The sequence below is a fragment of the Carassius auratus genome, unplaced genomic scaffold (genome assembly GCF_003368295.1).
Source record: "Carassius auratus strain Wakin unplaced genomic scaffold, ASM336829v1 scaf_tig00214896, whole genome shotgun sequence".
NCBI classification, from domain to species: Eukaryota; Metazoa; Chordata; class Actinopteri; order Cypriniformes; family Cyprinidae; genus Carassius; species Carassius auratus.
The window spans coordinates 192,555-198,564 of record NW_020527846.1 but is presented as its reverse complement, the minus strand read 5'-3'; positions in this window follow the sequence as shown (position 1 = coordinate 198,564).

The window sequence follows — 6,010 nt, the reverse complement described above, 5'->3', positions numbered from 1 at the left end:
TCAATTAAGCCAATGGTTTTGTACCCTCCTAGGGCATTTAGGCAAGACAAGGCAAGTTTATTTAAATAGCACATTTCGTACAAAATGTATCCTTTATTTAGCCAGGAAAAAAAATCCCCTTGAGATATAATAATCTCTCCTTCCAGGGAAACCTGGTCAAAAACGGCAGCACACATATAGTTTCAGACACATAAATAATTAAAACACAAACAATCCAACAAATCAAAAATAGATCGAAGTTCAAGAAAAACATTTACAAGACTCTTTAAATGTAGAATACAGAATAAATTTAAAAGTGCTCAAAGATGGCAAAGACTCTAATTTCAATACATTTTGTAGGTTGTTCCAAACCCTAGGGGCATAAAAAAAAGCATGCTTTCCAAATTCAGTGAAAACTCTTGGGACTTTTAAACAAAGATGTAGCTGCGATCTGGTACCATAACCATTAGTATAAAAAGTTTAAAATTTTGTAATGTATGATGGTAATTTACCAAGGAGTGCCTTTGCAATAAATACATACATGTGTAAATTTCTCCTATGATAGAAAGAGAACCATGATAAAGATTCATACAAAATACAATGATGCGTACGGTATTCTGCACCACATACAAAACGTAACGCTGCATGATAGACAGAGTCCAATTTTCTTAGTACAGAGGAAGCTGCATGCATGTAAACAAGATCACCATAGTCAATTATTGTTAAAAAAGTACTCTCAACCAGTTTCTTTCGGGCCTCATAGGGAAAACTATTTTTAAAACGATAGAAAAACCCTAGTTTTGATTTAAGCTTCTTCCGCAATTGATTAATGTGAACATTAAATGCTAATTTTTCATCTAGCCATATACCTAAATATTTATAGGAACCGACTCTTTCAATTTCTGAACCACATAAAGTTGATATTGTTATGTCTGTATCCTTATATCCTTTGGGGAAGTCGTGGCCTAATGGTTAGAGAGTCGGACTCCCAATCGAAGGGTTGTGAGTTCTAGTCTCGGGCCGGACGGGATTGTAGGTGGGGGGAGTGCATGTACAGTTCTCTCTCCACCTTCAATTCCCACGACTTAGGTGCCCTTGAGCAAGGCATCGAACCCCCAACTGCTCCCCGGGCGCCGCAGCATAAATGGCTGCCCACTGCTCCGGGTGTGTGCTCACAGTGTGTGTGTGTGTTCACTGCTCTGTGTGTGTGCATTTCGGATGGGTTAAATGCAGAGCACAAATTCTGAGTATGGGTCACCATACTTGGCTGAATGTCACTTCACTTCACTTATGGTGAGTGCGGTTAAAAATCATATATTTTGTCTTCTTTGAATATAAAACTAATTTTAATTTATCCAACATATATTGTATAGTATTAAATGCTTTTTGTAAATTCATCAGAGCTTGATTTATAGATGCTGCTGCTGTATAAATAATTGAGTCATCAGCATATAGATGCACATTAGCAGAATCTACTCCTGAATCCAAATCATTTATAAAAATAGAAAATAGGATAGGTGATAAAATAGATCCTTGTGGAACTCCTTTTTTAACTTGAAGAAAAGGAGAATTATAATTTTCTATATTCACACATTGAGTTCGTTCTGATAATTATCAAACCATTTCATAGCAGCTTCACTAATACCTATAGATCTAAGTTTCTGTAATAATAAATTATGATCAACAGAGTCGAAGTCTTTTGAAAGGTCGACAAATAATGCGGCACAGGACTTTTTACCATCTAAAGAGTTTATAAGGTCATTTGAAACTAATAAAGCTGCAGTTAGGGTACTATGACCTGCTCTAAAGCCTGACTGGTAATCGTTAAGAACATTATTATCTGTTAAAAATTGTTTTAATTGATCGTTTAGCAATGATATCAAAATAATTTAGCTAAGACTGGTAATCTAGAAATAGGACGGTAGTTGTTAGGATCTGAAGGATCTCCACTTTTAAATAAGGGAATAACTGTTGCCGACTTCCACGCTCTCGGAATAATATTTGAAATTAAACTTAAATTAAAAATAGAAGCAATTGGCTCTGCTAAAATACCAGCAGCTATTTTTAAAAAATAAGGCTCAATTTTATCCACCCCTGCAGATTTTTTGACATTGAGTTTCACTAAAGCATTATAAACCTGGTATGTTGTAATAGGAGAGAAATTAAACACCTGCCTGGGACAATGTTTATCAGAGACAACTAATTCTGTAGAGACACCTAAATCAGACTCATAACTTGAGCCTGCAGTAAAAAAATTATTAAAAGATTCAGCAATATTCGCTCTACCTCTAACAATATTTTGATTAACAATTAGGTGATCTGGAATTTTAATTGATAAACTCGTTCCTGAAGTAGATTTTACTAGCTTCCAGAATTTAGTAGGATTATTTAAATTTTCATTTACCATAGAGAGATAATAATCACGTTTTGCACATTTTATTGAATTAGTACATGAATTTCTTAATGCTCTATAAGAACTCCAATCTAATAGATCATTTGATTTTTTTGCCTTCACCCAAGCAGCATTTCTCTGTCTGATAAGTGTAGAGAGAGTATCATTAAACCAGGGGTTGTCTTTGCCACTTATCCTTAAACGTTTAAGTGGAGCATGCTTGTCACATATTGTTAGAAAAACCTTTTTAAAATAATCCCAAACTAGGTTGATATCTGGCATATATGAAATAACACCTAAATCAATATTATATAAATCATGCATAAAAGCCTGTTCATTAAAATGTTTAAATATTCTTTTGTAAATAAAACGTGGAGGCATCTTTGAAGTCTTACAGTTTCTCACACATGCAACAGCACAATGATCACTTATGTCATTACAAAAAACACCAACTGCAGTAAACTTATGGGATGCATTTGTTAAAATTAAGTTACCCAGGTCCTTTTGATTGACTCGAGTTACTGAAGTAATCAGTTGAACTAGGCAGAGAGAATCACAAATCTCTTTAAATGGGTCTGACGATGGCGAAAGCCAGTCCCAATTAAAATCGGCAAGTATTATAAGTTCATGTTTGTTCCATTCAGAGAAAGACAATGGTACAATGGTAATTCAAAGTGCTTTACATAAAAGAAAGTAAAATAATAACAAGAATAAAAAAAGCAATTTTAAAACTAAATTATTTAAAAATGTACTTATTTAAAATGAATTTAAAACAGTTAGAAATTATTTTACAAAAAAAATAAAAACAGAAAATATAGTGCAATCAGTTCGGACATTGCACAGTGCTCATTCAATAAATGCACAGCTAAACAGATGAGTTTTGAGTCTAGATTTAAATGTGACTAGTGTTTTAGCACATCTGATCTCTTCAGGAAGCTGATTCCATCTGAGGGCAGCATAGTAACTAAAGGAGGACTCCCCTTGTTTTGTGTGAACCCTTGGTATTTCTAACTGACTCGATCCTAGTGATCTGAGTGCTCTGTTAGGTTTATATTCAGTGAACATATCTGCAATATATTTCGGTCCTAGGTCATTTGAGTAAAAGTAGTTTAAAATCAATCCTAAATGTAACTGGAAGCCAGTGTAAGGACCTGAGGACTGGTGTGATATGCTCAGATTTTCTGGTTCTAGTCAGAATCCTGGCAGCAGTGTTCTGGATGAGCTGCAGCTGTCTAATGGTCTTTTTGGGAAGGCCAGTGAGGAGCCCATTACGATAGTCCACCCTGCTGGTGATAAAGGCATGAACAAGTTTCTCCAAGTCTTGACTGGAAACAAAACATCTAATTCTTGCAATGTTTTTTAAATGATAGTATGCTGATTTAGTTACTGCTTTGACATGACTACTGAAACTAAGGTCTGTCTCCAGAATCACACCAAGATTTCTGACTTGATTTTTAGTTGTTTGACCCCTAGAGTCAAGGTATGCATTCACCTTGAACACTTCATCTTTGTTTCCAAATGCAATGACTTCAGTTTTTTCCTTATTTAACTGAAGATAGTTCTGGCACATCCAACTATTAATTTTGTTTTTAATTTAGCCACAGCACCTTTGCAAAAGATTTCATCTGATATTTGACATATGTTGCTCCATCAAATATACAGAAAAAAGAAATACAAATATTTTTAATCATCAATTTTTGGACCAAAAAAAATGTGACTTACAAATGTGACAAATTTGTCATTAGAGCCAAATATATAGATTAGTATAGATTAGTACACAAAAATCAAATGCACAAAAGTATAACAGCAGTTCTAGTAGGTTCCTCTGTTTATGGTTGTGTTTTAGTTAAGTGCTTGAGAAGAGATGTTAGACCAGATGAAGGTTGTAACAGAGAGGATGAAGGAACGCTGTAATATGTACTGAGAACTGTACAAATAATTGACCTCATCAACCGTGTTTACAGACACAAGATAAATGAACTTATGTCTGGACTTAACTCAAAATTGTCCTCATTCAGTAGAATGTGTTAAACTGAATAGACTTACAGTCTTGTTCAAAATAATAGCAGTACAATGTGACTAACCAGAATAATCAAGGTTTTTAGTATATTTTTTATTGCTACATGGCAAACAAGTTACCAGTAGGTTCAGTAGATTCTCAGAAAACAAACAAGACCCAGCATTCATGATATGCACGCTCTTAAGGCTGTGCAATTGGGCAATTAGTTGAAAGGGGTGTGTTCAAAAAAATAGCAGTGTCTACCTTTGACTGTACAAACTCAAAACTATTTTGTACAAACATTTTTTTTTCTGGGATTTAGCAATCCTGTGAATCACTAAACTAATATTTAGTTGTATGACCACAGTTTTTTAAAACTGCTTGACATCTGTGTGGCATGGAGTCAACCAACTTGTGGCACCTCTCAGCTGTTATTCCACTCCATGATTCTTTAACAACATTCCACAATTCATTCACATTTCTTGGTTTTGCTTCAGAAACAGCATTTTTGATATCACCCCACAAGTTCTCAATTGGATTAAGGTCTGGAGATTGGGCTGGCCACTCCATAACATTAATTTTGTTGGTTTGGAACCAAGACTTTGCCCGTTTACTAGTGTGTTTTGGGTCATTGTCTTGTTGAAACAACCATTTCAAGGGCATGTCCTCTTCAGCATAGGGCAACATGACCTCTTCAAGTATTTTAACATATGCAAACTGATCCATGATCCCTGGTATGCGATAAATAGGCCCAACACCATAGTAGGAGAAACATGCCCATATCATGATGCTTGCACCTCCATGCTTCACTGTCTTCACTGTGTACTGTGGCTTGAATTCAGAGTTTGGGGGTCGTCTCACAAACTGCCTGTGGCCCTTGGACCCAAAAAGAACAATTTTACTCTCATCAGTCCACAAAATGTTCCTCCATTTCTCTTTAGGCCAGTTGATGTGTTCTTTGGCAAATTGTAACCTCTTCTGCACATGCCTTTTTTTTAACAGAGGGACTTTGCGGGGGATTCTTGAAAATAGATTAGCTTCACACAGACGTCTTCTAACTGTCACAGTACTTACAGGTAACTCCAGACTGTCTTTGATCATCCTGGAGGTGATCATTGGCTGAGCCTTTGCCATTCTGGTTATTCTTCTATCCATTTTGATGGTTGTCTTCCGTTTTCTTCCACGTCTCTCTGGTTTTGCTCTCCATTTTAAGGCATTGGAGATCATTTTAGCTGAACAGCCTATCATTTTTTGCACCTCTTTATAGGTTTTCCCCTCTCTAATCAACTTTTTAATCAAAGTACGCTGTTCTTCTGAACAATGTCTTGAACGACCCATTTTCCTCAGCTTTCAAATGCATGTTCAACAAGTGTTGGCTTCATCCTTAAATAGGGGCCACCTGATTCACACCTGTTTCTTCACAAAATTGATGACCTCAGTGATTGAATGCCACACTGCTATTTTTTTGAACACACCCCTTTCAACTAATTCAACTAATTGCCCAATTGCACAGCCTTAAGAGCGTGCATATCATGAATGCTGGGTCTCATTTGTTTTCTGAGAATCTACTGAACCTACTGGTAACTTGTTTGCCACTTAGCAATAAAAAAATATACGAAAAACCTTGATTATTCTGGTTA